At 45.3% G+C, this 19,990-nt stretch overlaps 1 pseudogene; it reads right to left on the bottom strand.

The window, feature by feature from the left end:
- The window catches only part of LOC106594589 (metallophosphoesterase MPPED2-like), a 182,792-nt pseudogene that overhangs the window by 114,072 nt on the left and 48,730 nt on the right, over positions 1–19,990 (bottom strand).

The raw sequence follows: 19,990 nt of genomic DNA, 5'->3' as shown, positions 1-19,990 counted from the left end.
AGGGAGGTGTGTCTCAGGGAGGTGTGGCTCAGAGTGTGTCTCAGGGAGGTGTGGCTCAGATTTTGTCTCAGGGAGGTGTCTCAGGGAGGTGTGTGCAGATCATGCGTGTGTGAATGTTAATTTATCTTTTCATATCAGAATTGTATGCTAAAATTAGAACACCTACTCATTCAAGGGGCTTTCTTTATTTTTACTATTTTCTACATTGTAGAATAATAGTGAAGACATCAAAACTAAGAAATAACTCATATGGAATCATGTAGAACCAAAAAAGTGTTAAACAAATCAAAATATATTTAATATTTGAGATTCTTCAAATAGCCACCCTTTACCTTGATGACAGCTTAGCACACTCTTGGCATTCTCTCAACCAGTCACTCTGGAATGCAGTTCAATTAACAGGTGTGCCTTCTTAAAAGTTAATTTGTCAAATGTATTTCCTTGTTAATGCGTTTGAGCCAATCAGTTGTGTTGTGACAAGGTAAGGGGGTGTATAAAGAAGACAGCCCTATTTGGTAAAAGACCAAGTCCATATTATGGCAAGAACAGCTCAAATAAGCAAAGAGAAACGACAGATCATCATTACTTTAAGACATGAACGTCAGTCAATACGGAAAATTTCAAGAACTTTGAAAGTTTCTTCAACTGTAGTCGCAAAAACCATGAAGTGCTATGATGAAACTGGCTCTCATGAGGACCGCCACAGGAAAGGAAGACCCAGTTACCTCTGCTGCAGAGGATAGGTTCATTAGAGTTACCAGCCTCAGAAATTGTTGCCCAAATAAATGCTTCACAGAGTTCAAGTAACAGACACATCTCAACATCAACTGTTCAGAGGAGACTGTGTGAATCAGGCCTTCATGGTCAAATTGCTGCAAAGAAACCACTACTAAAGGACACCAATAAGAAGAAGAAATTTGCTTGAGCTAAGGAACATGAGCAATGGACATTACACCGGTGGAAAATTGTCCTTTGGTGTGAAGTCCAAATTTGAGATTTTTGGTTCCAACCGCTGTGTCTTTGTGAGATGCGGTGTGGGTGAACGGATTATCTCCGCATGTGTGTTTCCCACCGTAAAGCATGGAGGAGGAGGTGTGGAGGTGTGGAGGTGCTTTGCTGGTGACACTGTCTGTGATTTACAGAGGTTGAACAAAGAATTGAAGGAAGGGGTGCCAATAATTGTGGCAGACATATTTGAGAAAAATATTTGTTTTATGTTTAGAATTTATTTTTTCTTTCAATTATTTTCCTTTAATTAAAAGCCTGTTCTGCTCATATTTACCAGGGGTGCCAATATTAGTGAAGGGCACTGTACAGTATTTAGAATTCAAGGCACATGTAACCAGCATGGCTACCACGGCATTCTGCAGGGATACACCATCCCATCTGGTTTCGGCTTAGTGGGACTATCATTTGTTTTTCAACAGGACAATGACCCAACACAACTCCAGGCTGTGTATGGGCTATTTTACCAAGAAGGAGAGTGATGGAGTGCTGCATCAGATGACCTGGCCTCCACAATCACTCAACCGCAACACAATTGAGATGGTTTGGGATGAGTTGGCCCGCAGAGTGAAGGAAAAGCAGCCAACCAGTGCTTTGCATATGTGGGAACAACTTCAAGACTGTTGGAAAAGCCTTCCAGGTGAAGCTGGTTGAGAGAATGCCAAGAGTGTGTAAAGCTGTCATCAAGGCAAAGGGTGGCTATTTGAAGAAGCTCAAATAAAAAATATATTTTGATTTGTTTAACACATTTTGGGTTACTACATAATTCCATATGCGTTATTTCATAGTTTTGATGTCTTCACTATTATTCTACAATGTAGAAAATAGTTTAAAAAAAAGAAAAACGAGTGTGTGCATATGTGTGTATAAATATGAGTGAGAAAATGTGGAAACTTACACGTCCCCTTGGGAATGTGGGTACTGTACGCCTCTCTCTCTCTCTCTCCCTCTCTCTCTCTCTCTCTCTCTCTCTCTGTGATGTGTGTGTGTGTGTGTGTGTGTGTGTGTGTGTGTGTGTGTGTGTGTGTGTGTGTGTGTGTGTGTGTGTGTGTGTGTGTATATGCATGCATCATGTATGTGTGTGTACTGTACCTAGCCAGTCGTTGAACTTCTTGACCTCAGAGGGCAGGCCCAGCTCAGTGAAGTCTCCCGTGTGGAGCAGCACGTCACCATAGGGCATCTGGATCCCATCTGTACGGGAGTGTGTGTCCGACACACACACAAACCGCGTGTGTCCTGCTGGCTTAGGAGTGTCATACAGGGTAGGGTCCACCCTGAGAGAGACAGAGAAAGACAGAGAGAGACAGAGAGAGAGAGAGACAGAGAGAGACAGAGAGAGACAGAGACAGAGAGAGACAGAGAGACAGAGAGAGAAAGAGACAGACAGAGAATATTAAAGAGGAAAGAAAGAGGGAAAGAGAAAATATAGAGAATAGAGCTGTAGTCAGAGACACATCCTGTCCTACAGTAGCTGTATTCAGAGACACATCCTGTCCTACAGTAGCTGTATTCAGAGACACATCCTGTCCTACAGTAGCTGTATTCAGAGACACATCCTGTCCTACAGTAGCTGTATTCCTCAGAGACACATCCTGTCCTACAGTAGCTGTATTCAGAGACACATCCTGTCCTACAGTAGCTGTATTCAGAGACACATCCTGTCCTACAGTAGCTGTATTCAGAGACACATCCTGTCCTACAGTAGCTGTATTCCTCAGAGACACATCCTGTCCTACAGTAGCTGTATTCCTCAGAGACACATCCTGTCCTACAGTAGCTGTATTCCTCAGAGACACATCCTGTCCGACAGCAGTTGTATTCAGAGACACATCCTGTCCTACAGTAGCTGTATTCAGAGACACATCCTGTCCTACAGTAGCTGTATTCAGAGACACATCCTGTCCTACAGTAGCTGTATTCCTCAAAGACACATCCTGTCCTACAGAAGCTGTATTCAGAGACACATCCTGTCCTACAGTAGCTGTAGTCAGAGACACATCCTGTCCTACAGTAGCTGTATGTCAGAGACAAATCCTGTCCTACAGTAGCTGTAGTCAGAGACAAATCCTGTCCTACAGTAGCTGTACTTCAGAGACACATCCTGTCATACAGTAGCTGTAGTCAGAGACACATCCTGTCCTACAGTAGCTGTATTCCTCAGAGACACGTCCTGTCCTACAGTAGCTGTATTCAGAGACATATCCTGTCCTACAGTAGCTGTATTCAGAGACACATCCTGTCCTACAGTAGCTGAATTCAGAGACACATCCTGTCCTACAGTAGCAGTATACTCAGAGACACATCCTGTCCTACAGTAGCTGTATTCCTCAGAGACACATCCTGTCCTACAGTAGCTGTATTCAGAGACATATCGTGTCCTACAGTGGCTGTATTCAGAGACACATCCTGTCCTACAGTAGCTGTATCTCAGAGACACATCCTGTCCTACAGTAGCTGTATTCCAGAGACACATCCTGTCCTACAGTAGCTGTATTCCTCAGAGACACATCCTGTCCTACAGTAGCTGTATTCCTCAGAGACACATCCTGTCCTACAGTAGCCGTATTCCTCAGAGACACATCCTGTCCTACAGTAGCTGTATTCCTCAGAGACACATCCTGTCCTACAGTAGCTGTATTCAGAGACACATCCTGTCCTACAGTAGCTGTATTCAGAGACACATCCTGTCCTACAGTAGCTGTAGTCAGAGACACATCCTGTCCTACAGTAGCTGTATCCTCAGAGACACATCCTGTCCTACAGTAGCTGTATTTCAGAGACACATCCTGTCCTACAGTAGCAGTATTCCACAGAGACACATCCTGTCCTACAGTAGCTGTATTCCTCAGAGAGACATCCTGTCCTACAGTAGCTGTATTCCTCAGAGACACATCCTGTCCTACAGTAGCTGTATTCAGAGACACATCCGGTCCTACAGTAGCTGTAGTCAGAGACACATCCTGTCCTACAGTAGCTGTATTCCTCAGGGACACATCCTGTCCTACAGTAGCTGTATTCAGAGACACATCCTGTCCTACAGTAGCTGTATTCCTCAGAGACAAATCCTGTCCTACAGTAGCTGTATTCCTCAGAGACACATCCTGTCCTACAGTAGCTGTATTCTTCAGAGACACATCCTGTCCTACAGTAGCTGTATTCCTCAGAGACACGTCCTGTCCTACAGTAGCTGTATTTCAGAGACACGTCCTGTCCTACAGTAGCTGTATTCCTCAGAGATACATCCTGTCCTACAGTAGCTGTATTCAAAGACACATCCTGTCATACAGTAGCTAAATTCAGAGACACATCCTGTCCTACAGTAGAAGTATACCTCAGAGACACATCCTGTCCTACAGTAGCTGTATTCCTCAGAGACACATCCTGTCCTAAAGTAGCTGTATTCAGAGACATATCGTGTCCTACAGTGGCCGTATTCCTCAGAGACACATCCTGTCCTACAGTAGCTGTATTCCTCAGAGACAAATCCTGTCCTACAGTAGCTGTATTCTTCAGAGACACATCCTGTCCTACAGTAGCTGTATTCCTCAGAGACACGTCCTGTCCTACAGTAGCTGTATTCCTCAGAGACACGTCCTGTCCTACAGTAGCTGTATTCCTCAGAGACACATCCTGTCCTACAGTAGCTGTATTCAAAGACACATCCTGTCATACAGTAGCTAAATTCAGAGACACATCCTGTCCTACAGTAGAAGTATACCTCAGAGACACATCCTGTCCTACAGTAGCTGTATTCCTCAGAGACACATCCTGTCCTAAAGTAGCTGTATTCAGAGACATATCGTGTCCTACAGTGGCTGTATTCAGAGACATATCCTGTCCTACAGTAGCCGTATTCCTCAGAGACACATCCTGTCCTACAGTAGCTGTATTCCTAAGAGACACATCCTGTCCTACAGTAGCTGTATTCCTCAGAGACACATCCTGTCCTACAGTAGCTGTATTCCTCAGAGAAACATCCTGTCCTACAGTAGCCGTATTCCTCAGAGACACATCCTGTCCTACAGTAGCTGTATTCCTCAGAGACACATCCTGTCCTACAGTAGCTGTATTCAGAGACACATCCTGTCCTACAGTAGCTGTATTCAGAGACACATCCTGTCCTACAGTAGCTGTAGTCAGAGACACATCCTGTCCTACAGTAGCTGTATTCAGAGACACATCCTGTCCTACAGTAGCTGTATTCCTCAGAGACACATCCTGTCCTACAGTAGCAGTATTCCACAGAGACACATCCTGTCATACAGTAGCTGTATTCCACAGAGACACATCCTGTCATACAGTAGCTGTATTCCTCAGAGACACATCCTGTCCTACAGTAGCTGTATTCAGAGACACATCCGGTCCTACAGTAGCTGTAGTCAGAGAGACATCCTGTCCTACAGTAGCTGTATTCCTCAGGGACACATCCTGTCCTACAGTAGCTGTATTCAGAGACACATCCTGTCCTACTGTAGCTGTATTCCTCAGAGACAAATCCTGTCCTACAGTAGCTGTATTCCTCAGAGACAAATCCTGTCCTACAGTAGCTGTATTCTTCAGAGACACATCCTGTCCTACAGTAGCTGTATTCCTCAGAGACACGTCCTGTCCTACAGTAGCTGTATTCCTCAGAGACACGTCCTGTCCTACAGTAGCTGTATTCCTCAGAGACACATCCTGTCCTACAGTAGCTGTATTCAAAGACACATCCTGTCATACAGTAGCTAAATTCAGAGACACATCCTGTCCTACAGTAGAAGTATACCTCAGAGACACATCCTGTCCTACAGTAGCTGTATTCCTCAGAGACACATCCTGTCCTAAAGTAGCTGTATTCAGAGACATATCGTGTCCTACAGTGGCCGTATTCCTCAGAGACACATCCTGTCCTACAGTAGCTGTATTCCTCAGAGACACATCCTGTCCTACAGTAGCTGTATTCCTCAGAGACACATCCTGTCCTACAGTAGCTGTATTCAGAGACACATCCTGTCCTACAGTAGCTGTATTCCTCAGAGACACATCCTGTCCTACAGTAGCTGTATTCCTAAGAGACACATCCTGTCCTACAGTAGCTGTATTCCTCAGAGACACATCCTGTCCTACAGTAGCTGTATTCAGAGACACATCCTGTCATACAGTAGCTGTATTCAGAGACACATCCTGTCCTACAGTAGCTGTATTCCTCAGAGACACATCCTGTCCTACAGTAGCTGTATTCAGAGACACATCCTGTCCGACAGCAGCTGTATTCAGAGACACATCCTGTCCTACAGTAGCTGTATTCAGAGACACATCCTGTCCTACAGTAGCTGTATTCAGAGACACATCCTGTCCTACAGTAGCTGTATTCAGAGACACATCCTGTCCTACAGTAGCTGTATTCCTCAGAGACACATCCTGTCCTACAGTAGCTGTATTCAGAGACACATCCTGTCCGACAGCAGTTGTATTCAGAGACACATCCTGTCCTACAGTAGCTGTATTCAGAGACACATCCTGTCCTACAGTAGCTGTATTCAGAGACACATCCTGTCCTACAGTAGCTGTACTCTCAGAGACACATCCTGTCCTACAGTAGCTGTATTCCTCAGAGACACATCCTGTCCTACAGTAGCTGTATTCCTCAGAGACAGATCCTGTCCTACAGTAGCCGTATTCCTCAGAGACACATCCTGTCCTACAGTAGCTGTATTCCTCAGAGACACATCCTGTCCTACAGTAGCTGTATTCAGAGACACATCCTGTCCTACAGTAGCTGTATTCAGAGACACATCCTGTCCTACAGTAGCTGTAGTCAGAGACACATCCTGTCCTACAGTAGCTGTATTCAGAGACACATCCTGTCCTACAGTAGCTTAATTCAGAGATTCATCCTGTCCTACAGTAGCTGTATTCCTCAGAGACACATCCTGTCCTACAGTAGCAGTATTCCACAGAGACACATCATGTCATACAGTAGCTGTATTCCACAGAGACACATCCTGTCCTACAGTAGCTGTATTCCTCAGAGACACATCCTGTCCTACAGTAGCTGTATTCAGAGAAACATCCTGTCATACAGTAGCTGTATTCCTCAGAGACACATCCTGCCCTACAGTAGCTGTATTCAGAGACACATCCTGTCATACAGTAGCTGTATTCCTCAGAGACACATCCTGTCCTACAGTAGCTGTATTCAGAGACACATCCGGTCCTACAGTAGCTGTAGTCAGAGAGACATCCTGTCCTACAGTAGCTGTATTCCTCAGAGACACATCCTGTCCTAGAGTAGCTGTATTCAGAGACAAATCCTGTCCTACAGTAGCTGTATTCTTCAGAGACACATCCTGTCCTACAGTAGCTGTATTCCTCAGAGACACGTCCTGTCCTACAGTAGCTGTATTCCTCAGAGACACATCCTGTCCTACAGTAGCTGTATTCAAAGACACATCCTGTCATACAGTAGCTGTATTCCTCAGAGACACATCCTGTCATACAGTAGCTAAATTCAGAGACACATCCTGTCCTACAGTAGAAGTATACCTCAGAGACACATCCTGTCCTACAGTAGCTGTATTCCTCAGAGACACATCCTGTCCTAAAGTAGCTGTATTCAGAGACACATCCTGTCCTACAGTAGCTGTATTCAGAGACACATCCTGTCCTACAGTAGCTGTATTCAGAGACATATCCTGTCCTACAGTAGCCGTATTCCTCAGAGACACATCCTGTCCTACAGTAGCTGTATTCCTCAGAGACACATCCTGTCCTACAGTAGCTGTATTCCTCAGAGACACATCCTGTCCTACAGTAGCTGTATTCCTCAGAGACACATCCTGTCCTAAAGTAGCTGTATTCCTCAGAGACACATCCTGTCCTACAGTAGCTGTATTCCTCAGAGACACATCCTGTCCTACAGTAGCTGTATTCCTCAGAGACACATCCTGTCCTACAGTAGCTGTATTCCTCAGAGAAACATCCTGTCCTACAGTAGCTGTATTCCTCAGAGACACATCCTGTCCTAAAGTAGTTGTATTCCTCAGAGACACATCCTGTCCTACAGTAGCTGTTTCACAGACATATCCTGTCCTACAGAAGCTGTATTCAGAGACACATCCTGTCCTACAGTAGCTGTAGTCAGAGAAACATCCTGTCATACAGTAGCTGTATTCCTCAGAGACACATCCTGCCCTACAGTAGCTGTATTCAGAAACACATCCTGTCCGACAGCAGTTGTATTCAGAGACACATCCTGTCCTACAGTAGCTGTATTCAGAGACACATCCTGTCCTACAGTAGCTGTATTCAGAGACACATCCTGTCCTACAGTAGCTGTATTCAGAGACACATCCTGTCCTACAGTAGCTGTATTCCTCAGAGACACATCCTGTCCTACAGTAGCTGTATTCAGAAACACATCCTGTCCGACAGCAGTTGTATTCAGAGACACATCCTGTCCTACAGTAGCTGTATTCAGAGACACATCCTGTCCTACAGTAGCTGTATTCAGAGACACATCCTGTCCTACAGTAGCTGTACTCCTCAGAGACACATCCTATCCTACAGTAGCTGTATTCCTCAGAAACACATCCTGTTCTACAGTAGCTGTATTCCTCAGAGACACATCCTGTCCTACAGTAGCCGTATTCCTCAGAGACACATCCTGTCCTACAGTAGCTGTATTCCTCAGAGACACATCCTGTCCTACAGTAGCTGTATTCAGAGACACATCCTGTCCTACAGTAGCTGTATTCAGAGACACATCCTGTCCTACAGTAGCTGTAGTCAGAGACATATCCTGTCCTACAGTAGCTGTATTCAGAGACATATCCTGTCCTACAGTAGCCGTATTCCTCAGAGACACATCCTGTCCTACAGTAGCTGTATTCCTCAGAGACACATCCTGTCCTACAGTAGCTGTATTCCTCAGAGACACATCCTGTCCTACAGTAGCTGTATTCCTCAGAGACACATCCTGTCCTACAGTAGCTGTATTCCTCAGAGACACATCCTGTCCTACAGTAGCTGTATTCCTCAGAGACACATCCTGTCCTACAGTAGCTGTATTCCTCAGAGACACATCCTGTCCTACAGTAGCTGTATTCCTCAGAGAAACATCCTGTCCTACAGTAGCTGTATTCCTCAGAAACACATCCTGTCCTAAAGTAGTTGTATTCCTCAGAGACACATCCTGTCCTACAATAGCTGTTTCACAGACACATCCTGTCCTACAGAAGCTGTATTCAGAGACACATCCTGTCCTACAGTAGCTGTAGTCAGAGAAACATCCTGTCATACAGTAGCTGTATTCCTCAGAGACACATCCTGCCCTACAGTAGCTGTATTCAGAAACACATCCTGTCCGACAGCAGTTGTATTCAGAGACACATCCTGTCCTACAGTAGCTGTATTCAGAGACACATCCTGTCCTACAGTAGCTGTATTCAGAGACACATCCTGTCCTACAGTAGCTGTATTCAGAGACACATCCTGTCCTACAGTAGCTGTATTCCTCAGAGACACATCCTGTCCTACAGTAGCTGTATTCAGAAACACATCCTGTCCGACAGCAGTTGTATTCAGAGACACATCCTGTCCTACAGTAGCTGTATACAGAGACACATCCTGTCCTACAGTAGTTGTATTCAAAGATAAATCCCGTCCTACAGTAGCTGTACTCCTCAGAGACACATCCTATCCTACAGTAGCTGTATTCCTCAGAAACACATCCTGTTCTACAGTAGCTGTATTCCTCAGAGACACATCCTGTCCTACAGTAGCCGTATTCCTCAGAGACACATCCTGTCCTACAGTAGCTGTATTCCTCAGAGACACATCCTGTCCTACAGTAGCTGTATTCAGAGACACATCCTGTCCTACAGTAGCTGTATTCAGAGACACATCCTGTCCTACAGTAGCTGTAGTCAGAGACACATCCTGTCCTACAGTAGCTGTATTCAGAGACACATCCTGTCCTACAGTAGCTTTATTCAGAGACTCATCCTGTCCTACAGTAGCTGTATTCCTCAGAGACACATCCTGTCCTACAGTAGCAGTATTCCACAGAGACACATCATGTCATACAGTAGCTGTATTCCACAGAGACACATCCTGTCCTACAGTAGCTGTATTCAGAGAAACATCCTGTCATACAGTAGCTGTATTCCTCAGAGACACATCCTGCCCTACAGTAGCTGTATTCAGAGACACATCCTGTCATACAGTAGCTGTATTCCTCAGAGACACATCCTGTCCTACAGTAGCTGTATTCAGAGACACATCCGGTCCTACAGTAGCTGTAGTCAGAGAGACATCCTGTCCTACAGTAGCTGTATTCCTCAGGGACACATCCTGTCCTAGAGTAGCTGTATTCAGAGACAAATCCTGTCCTACAGTAGCTGTATTCAGAGACACATCCTGTCCTACAGTAGCTGTATTCCTCAGAGACACATCCTGTCCTACAGTAGCTGTATTCAGAAACACATCCTGTCCGACAGCAGTTGTATTCAGAGACACATCCTGTCCTACAGTAGCTGTATTCAGAGACATATCCTGTCCTACAGTAGCTGTATTCAGAGACACATCCTGTCCTACAGTAGCTGTACTCCTCAGAGACACATCCTATCCTACAGTAGCTGTATTCCTCAGAAACACATCCTGTCATACAGTAGCTGTATTCCTCAGAGACACATCCTGCCCTACAGTAGCTGTATTCAGAGACACATCCTGTCATACAGTAGCTGTATTCCTCAGAGACACATCCTGTCCTACAGTAGCTGTATTCAGAGACACATCCGGTCCTACAGTAGCTGTAGTCAGAGAGACATCCTGTCCTACAGTAGCTGTATTCCTCAGGGACACATCCTGTCCTAGAGTAGCTGTATTCAGAGACAAATCCTGTCCTACAGTAGCTGTATTCTTCAGAGACACATCCTGTCCTACAGTAGCTGTATTCCTCAGAGACACGTCCTGTCCTACAGTAGCTGTATTCCTCAGAGACACATCCTGTCCTACAGTAGCTGTATTCAAAGACACATCCTGTCATACAGTAGCTGTATTCCTCAGAGACACATCCTGTCATACAGTAGCTAAATTCAGAGACACATCCTGTCCTACAGTAGAAGTATACCTCAGAGACACATCCTGTCCTACAGTAGCTGTATTCCTCAGAGACACATCCTGTCCTAAAGTAGCTGTATTCAGAGACATATCCTGTCCTACAGTAGCTGTATTCAGAGACATATCCTGTCCTACAGTAGCTGTATTCAGAGACATATCCTGTCCTACAGTAGCCGTATTCCTCAGAGACACATCCTGTCCTACAGTAGCTGTATTCCTCAGAGACACATCCTGTCCTACAGTAGCTGTATTCCTCAGAGACACATCCTGTCCTACAGTAGCTGTATTCCTCAGAGACACATCCTGTCCTAAAGTAGCTGTATTCCTCAGAGACACATCCTGTCCTACAGTAGCTGTATTCCTCAGAGACACATCCTGTCCTACAGTAGCTGTATTCCTCAGATACACATCCTGTCCTACAGTAGCTGTATTCCTCAGAGAAACATCCTGTCCTACAGTAGCTGTATTCCTCAGAAACACATCCTGTCCTAAAGTAGTTGTATTCCTCAGAGACACATCCTGTCCTACAATAGCTGTTTCACAGACATATCCTGTCCTACAGAAGCTGTATTCAGAGACACATCCTGTCCTACAGTAGCTGTAGTCAGAGAAACATCCTGTCATACAGTAGCTGTATTCCTCAGAGACACATCCTGCCCTACAGTAGCTGTATTCAGAAACACATCCTGTCCGACAGCAGTTGTATTCAGAGACACATCCTGTCCTACAGTAGCTGTATTCAGAGACACATCCTGTCCTACAGTAGCTGTATTCAGAGACACATCCTGTCCTACAGTAGCTGTATTCAGAGACACATCCTGTCCTACAGTAGCTGTATTCCTCAGAGACACATCCTGTCCTACAGTAGCTGTATTCAGAAACACATCCTGTCCGACAGCAGTTGTATTCAGAGACACATCCTGTCCTACAGTAGCTGTATTCAGAGACACATCCTGTCCTACAGTAGTTGTATTCAGAGACACATCCTGTCCTACAGTAGCTGTACTCCTCAGAGACACATCCTATCCTACAGTAGCTGTATTCCTCAGAAACACATCCTGTTCTACAGTAGCTGTATTCCTCAGAGACACATCCTGTCCTACAGTAGCCGTATTCCTCAGAGACACATCCTGTCCTACAGTAGCTGTATTCCTCAGAGACACATCCTGTCCTACAGTAGCTGTATTCAGAGACACATCCTGTCCTACAGTAGCTGTATTCAGAGACACATCCTGTCCTACAGTAGCTGTAGTCAGAGACACATCCTGTCCTACAGTAGCTGTATTCAGAGACACATCCTGTCCTACAGTAGCTTTATTCAGAGACTCATCCTGTCCTACAGTAGCTGTATTCCTCAGAGACACATCCTGTCCTACAGTAGCAGTATTCCACAGAGACACATCATGTCATACAGTAGCTGTATTCCACAGAGACACATCCTGTCCTACAGTAGCTGTATTCAGAGAAACATCCTGTCATACAGTAGCTGTATTCCTCAGAGACACATCCTGCCCTACAGTAGCTGTATTCAGAGACACATCCTGTCATACAGTAGCTGTATTCCTCAGAGACACATCCTGTCCTACAGTAGCTGTATTCAGAGACACATCCGGTCCTACAGTAGCTGTAGTCAGAGAGACATCCTGTCCTACAGTAGCTGTATTCCTCAGGGACACATCCTGTCCTAGAGTAGCTGTATTCAGAGACAAATCCTGTCCTACAGTAGCTGTATTCAGAGACACATCCTGTCCTACAGTAGCTGTATTCCTCAGAGACACATCCTGTCCTACAGTAGCTGTATTCAGAAACACATCCTGTCCGACAGCAGTTGTATTCAGAGACACATCCTGTCCTACAGTAGCTGTATTCAGAGACATATCCTGTCCTACAGTAGCTGTATTCAGAGACACATCCTGTCCTACAGTAGCTGTACTCCTCAGAGACACATCCTATCCTACAGTAGCTGTATTCCTCAGAAACACATCCTGTCATACAGTAGCTGTATTCCTCAGAGACACATCCTGCCCTACAGTAGCTGTATTCAGAGACACATCCTGTCATACAGTAGCTGTATTCCTCAGAGACACATCCTGTCCTACAGTAGCTGTATTCAGAGACACATCCGGTCCTACAGTAGCTGTAGTCAGAGAGACATCCTGTCCTACAGTAGCTGTATTCCTCAGGGACACATCCTGTCCTAGAGTAGCTGTATTCAGAGACAAATCCTGTCCTACAGTAGCTGTATTCTTCAGAGACACATCCTGTCCTACAGTAGCTGTATTCCTCAGAGACACGTCCTGTCCTACAGTAGCTGTATTCCTCAGAGACACATCCTGTCCTACAGTAGCTGTATTCAAAGACACATCCTGTCATACAGTAGCTGTATTCCTCAGAGACACATCCTGTCATACAGTAGCTAAATTCAGAGACACATCCTGTCCTACAGTAGAAGTATACCTCAGAGACACATCCTGTCCTACAGTAGCTGTATTCCTCAGAGACACATCCTGTCCTAAAGTAGCTGTATTCAGAGACATATCCTGTCCTACAGTAGCTGTATTCAGAGACATATCCTGTCCTACAGTAGCTGTATTCAGAGACATATCCTGTCCTACAGTAGCCGTATTCCTCAGAGACACATCCTGTCCTACAGTAGCTGTATTCCTCAGAGACACATCCTGTCCTACAGTAGCTGTATTCCTCAGAGACACATCCTGTCCTACAGTAGCTGTATTCCTCAGAGACACATCCTGTCCTAAAGTAGCTGTATTCCTCAGAGACACATCCTGTCCTACAGTAGCTGTATTCCTCAGAGACACATCCTGTCCTACAGTAGCTGTATTCCTCAGATACACATCCTGTCCTACAGTAGCTGTATTCCTCAGAGAAACATCCTGTCCTACAGTAGCTGTATTCCTCAGAAACACATCCTGTCCTAAAGTAGTTGTATTCCTCAGAGACACATCCTGTCCTACAATAGCTGTTTCACAGACATATCCTGTCCTACAGAAGCTGTATTCAGAGACACATCCTGTCCTACAGTAGCTGTAGTCAGAGAAACATCCTGTCATACAGTAGCTGTATTCCTCAGAGACACATCCTGCCCTACAGTAGCTGTATTCAGAAACACATCCTGTCCGACAGCAGTTGTATTCAGAGACACATCCTGTCCTACAGTAGCTGTATTCAGAGACACATCCTGTCCTACAGTAGCTGTATTCAGAGACACATCCTGTCCTACAGTAGCTGTATTCAGAGACACATCCTGTCCTACAGTAGCTGTATTCCTCAGAGACACATCCTGTCCTACAGTAGCTGTATTCAGAAACACATCCTGTCCGACAGCAGTTGTATTCAGAGACACATCCTGTCCTACAGTAGCTGTATTCAGAGACACATCCTGTCCTACAGTAGTTGTATTCAGAGACACATCCTGTCCTACAGTAGCTGTACTCCTCAGAGACACATCCTATCCTACAGTAGCTGTATTCCTCAGAAACACATCCTGTTCTACAGTAGCTGTATTCCTCAGAGACACATCCTGTCCTACAGTAGCCGTATTCCTCAGAGACACATCCTGTCCTACAGTAGCTGTATTCCTCAGAGACACATCCTGTCCTACAGTAGCTGTATTCAGAGACACATCCTGTCCTACAGTAGCTGTATTCAGAGACACATCCTGTCCTACAGTAGCTGTAGTCAGAGACACATCCTGTCCTACAGTAGCTGTATTCAGAGACACATCCTGTCCTACAGTAGCTTTATTCAGAGACTCATCCTGTCCTACAGTAGCTGTATTCCTCAGAGACACATCCTGTCCTACAGTAGCAGTATTCCACAGAGACACATCATGTCATACAGTAGCTGTATTCCACAGAGACACATCCTGTCCTACAGTAGCTGTATTCAGAGAAACATCCTGTCATACAGTAGCTGTATTCCTCAGAGACACATCCTGCCCTACAGTAGCTGTAGTCAGAGAGACATCCTGTCCTACAGTAGCTGTATTCCTCAGGGACACATCCTGTCCTAGAGTAGCTGTATTCAGAGACAAATCCTGTCCTACAGTAGCTGTATTCAGAGACACATCCTGTCCTACAGTAGCTGTATTCCTCAGAGACACATCCTGTCCTACAGTAGCTGTATTCAGAAACACATCCTGTCCGACAGCAGTTGTATTCAGAGACACATCCTGTCCTACAGTAGCTGTATTCAGAGACATATCCTGTCCTACAGTAGCTGTATTCAGAGACACATCCTGTCCTACAGTAGCTGTACTCCTCAGAGACACATCCTATCCTACAGTAGCTGTATTCCTCAGAAACACATCCTGTTCTACAGTAGCTGTATTCCTCAGAGACACATCCTGTCCTACAGTAGCCGCATTCCTCAGAGACACATCCTGTCCTACAGTAGCTGTATTCCTCAGAGACACATCCTGTCCTACAGTAGCTGTATTCAGAGACACATCCTGTCCTACAGTAGCTGTATTCAGAGACACATCCTGTCCTACAGTAGCTGTAGTCAGAGACACATCCTGTCCTACAGTAGCTGTATTCAGAGACACATCCTGTCCTACAGTAGCTTTATTCAGAGACTCATCCTGTCCTACAGTAGCTGTATTCCTCAGAGACACATCCTGTCCTACAGTAGCAGTATTCCACAGAGACACATCATGTCATACAGTAGCTGTATTCCACAGAGACACATCCTGTCCTACAGTAACTGTATTCCTCAGAGACACATCCTGTCCTACAGTAGCTGTATTCAGAGAAACATCCTGTCATACAGTAGCTGTATTCCTCAGAGACACATCCTGCCCTACAGTAGCTGTATTCAGAGACACATCCTGTCATACAGTAGCTGTATTCCTCAGAGACACATCCTGTCCTACAGTAGCTGTATTCAGAGACACATCCGGTCCTACAGTAGCTGTAGTCAGAGAGACATCCTGTCCTACAGTAGCTGTATTCCTCAGGGACACATCCTGTCCTAGAGTAGCTGTATTCAGAGACAAATCCTGTCCTACAGTAGCTGTATTCTTCAGAGACACATCCTGTCCTACAGTAGCTGTATTCCTCAGAGACACGTCCTGTCCTACAGTAGCTGTATTCCTCAGAGACACATCCTGTCCTACAGTAGCTGTATTCAAAGACACATCCTGTCATACAGTAGCTGTATTCCTCAGAGACACATCCTGTCATACAGTAGCTAAATTCAGAGACACATCCTGTCCTACAGTAGAAGTATACCTCAGAGACACATCCTGTCCTACAGTAGCTGTATTCCTCAGAGACACATCCTGTCCTAAAGTAGCTGTATTCAGAGACATATCCTGTCCTACAGTAGCTGTATTCAGAGACATATCCTGTCCTACAGTAGCTGTATTCAGAGACATATCCTGTCCTACAGTAGCCGTATTCCTCAGAGACACATCCTGTCCTACAGTAGCTGTATTCCTCAGAGACACATCCTGTCCTACAGTAGCTGTATTCCTCAGAGACACATCCTGTCCTACAGTAGCTGTATTCCTCAGAGACACATCCTGTCCTAAAGTAGCTGTATTCCTCAGAGACACATCCTGTCCTACAGTAGCTGTATTCCTCAGAGACACATCCTGTCCTACAGTAGCTGTATTCCTCAGAGACACATCCTGTCCTACAGTAGCTGTATTCCTCAGAGAAACATCCTGTCCTACAGTAGCTGTATTCCTCAGAAACACATCCTGTCCTAAAGTAGTTGTATTCCTCAGTGACACATCCTGTCCTACAATAGCTGTTTCACAGACACATCCTGTCCTACAGAAGCTGTATTCAGAGACACATCCTGTCCTACAGTAGCTGTAGTCAGAGAAACATCCTGTCATACAGTAGCTGTATTCCTCAGAGACACATCCTGCCCTACAGTAGATGTATTCAGAAACACATCCTGTCCGACAGCAGTTGTATTCAGAGACACATCCTGTCCTACAGTAGCTGTATTCAGAGACACATCCTGTCCTACAGTAGCTGTATTCAGAGACACATCCTGTCCTACAGTAGCTGTATTCAGAGACACATCCTGTCCTACAGTAGCTGTATTCCTCAGAGACACATCCTGTCCTACAGTAGCTGTATTCAGAAACACATCCTGTCTGACAGCAGTTGTATTCAGAGACACATCCTGTCCTACAGTAGCTGTATTCAGAGACACATCCTGTCCTACAGTAGCTGTATTCAGAGACACATCCTGTCCTACAGTAGCTGTACTCCTCAGAGACACATCCTATCCTACAGTAGCTGTATTCCTCAGAAACACATCCTGTTCTACAGTAGCTGTATTCCTCAGAGACACATCCTGTCCTACAGTAGCCGTATTCCTCAGAGACACATCCTGTCCTACAGTAGCTGTATTCCTCAGAGACACATCCTGTCCTACAGTAGCTGTATTCAGAGACACATCCTGTCCTACAGTAGCTGTATTCAGAGACACATCCTGTCCTACAGTAGCTGTAGTCAGAGACACATCCTGTCCTACAGTAGCTGTATTCAGAGACACATCCTGTCCTACAGTAGCTTTATTCAGAGACTCATCCTGTCCTACAGTAGCTGTATTCCTCAGAGACACATCCTGCCCTACAGTAGCTGTATTCAGAGACACATCCTGTCATACAGTAGCTGTATTCCTCAGAGACACATCCTGTCCTACAGTAGCTGTATTCAGAGACACATCCGGTCCTACAGTAGCTGTAGTCAGAGAGACATCCTGTCCTACAGTAGCTGTATTCCTCAGGGACACATCCTGTCCTAGAGTAGCTGTATTCAGAGACAAATCCTGTCCTACAGTAGCTGTATTCTTCAGAGACACATCCTGTCCTACAGTAGCTGTATTCCTCAGAGACACGTCCTGTCCTACAGTAGCTGTATTCCTCAGAGACACATCCTGTCCTACAGTAGCTGTATTCAAAGACACATCCTGTCATACAGTAGCTGTATTCCTCAGAGACACATCCTGTCATACAGTAGCTAAATTCAGAGACACATCCTGTCCTACAGTAGAAGTATACCTCAGAGACACATCCTGTCCTACAGTAGCTGTATTCCTCAGAGACACATCCTGTCCTAAAGTAGCTGTATTCAGAGACATATCCTGTCCTACAGTAGCTGTATTCAGAGACATATCCTGTCCTACAGTAGCTGTATTCAGAGACACATCCTGTCCTACAGTAGCTGTATTCCTCAGAGACACATCCTGTCCTACAGTAGCTGTATTCCTCAGAGACACATCCTGTCCTACAGTAGCTGTATTCCTCAGAGACACATCCTGTCCTACAGTAGCTGTATTCCTCAGAGACACATCCTGTCCTAAAGTAGCTGTATTCCTCAGAGACACATCCTGTCCTACAGTAGCTGTATTCCTCAGAGACACATCCTGTCCTACAGTAGCTGTATTCCTCAGAGACACATCCTGTCCTACAGTAGCTGTATTCCTCAGAGAAACATCCTGTCCTACAGTAGCTGTATTCCTCAGAGACACATCCTGTCCTAAAGTAGCTGTATTCCTCAGAGACACATCCTGTCCTACAGTAGCTGTATTCACAGACACATCCTGTCCTACAGAAGCTGTATTCAGAGACACATCCTGTCCTACAGTAGCTGTAGTCAGAGACACATCCTGTCATACAGTAGCTGTATTCCTCAGAGACACATCCTGCCCTACAGTAGCTGTATTCAGAGACACATCCTGTCCTACAGCAGCTGTATTCAGAGACACATCCTGTCCTACAGTAGCTGTATTCAGAGACACATCCTGTCCTACAGTAGCTGTATTCAGAGACACATCCTGTCCTACAGTAGCTGTATTCAGAGACACATCCTGTCCTACAGTAGCTGTATTCCTCAGAGACACATCCTGTCCTACAGTAGCTGTATTCAGAAACACATCCTGTCCGACAGCAGTTGTATTCAGAGACACATCCTGTCCTACAGTAGCTGTATTCAGAGACACATCCTGTCCTACAGTAGCTGTATTCAGAGACACATCCTGTCCTACAGTAGCTGTACTCCTCAGAGACACATCCTATCCTACAGTAGCTGTATTCCTCAGAAACACATCCTGTTCTACAGTAGCTGTATTCCTCAGAGACACATCCTGTCCTACAGTAGCCGTATTCCTCAGAGACACATCCTGTCCTACAGTAGCTGTATTCCTCAGAGACACATCCTGTCCTACAGTAGCTGTATTCAGAGACACATCCTGTCCTACAGTAGCTGTATTCAGAGACACATCCTGTCCTACAGTAGCTGTAGTCAGAGACACATCCTGTCCTACAGTAGCTGTATTCAGAGACACATCCTGTCCTACAGTAGCTTTATTCAGAGACTCATCCTGTCCTACAGTAGCTGTATTCCTCAGAGACACATCCTGTCCTACAGTAGCAGTATTCCACAGAGACACATCATGTCATACAGTAGCTGTATTCCACAGAGACACATCCTGTCCTACAGTAGCTGTATTCAGAGAAACATCCTGTCATACAGTAGCTGTATTCCTCAGAGACACATCCTGCCCTACAGTAGCTGTATTCAGAGACACATCCTGTCATACAGTAGCTGTATTCCTCAGAGACACATCCTGTCCTACAGTAGCTGTATTCAGAGACACATCCGGTCCTACAGTAGCTGTAGTCAGAGAGACATCCTGTCCTACAGTAGCTGTATTCCTCAGGGACACATCCTGTCCTAGAGTAGCTGTATTCAGAGACAAATCCTGTCCTACAGTAGCTGTATTCAGAGACACATCCTGTCCTACAGTAGCTGTATTCCATCAGAGACACATCCTGTCCTACAGTAGCTGTATTCCAGAGACACATCCTGTCCTACAGTAGCTGTATTCAGAGACACAT

The sequence above is a fragment of the Salmo salar genome, chromosome ssa11, assembly GCF_905237065.1.
Source record: "Salmo salar chromosome ssa11, Ssal_v3.1, whole genome shotgun sequence".
NCBI classification, from domain to species: domain Eukaryota; kingdom Metazoa; phylum Chordata; class Actinopteri; order Salmoniformes; family Salmonidae; genus Salmo; species Salmo salar.
Note: the sequence above shows the minus strand (reverse complement) of the source record. Positions and strands in the feature narration are given on the sequence as shown.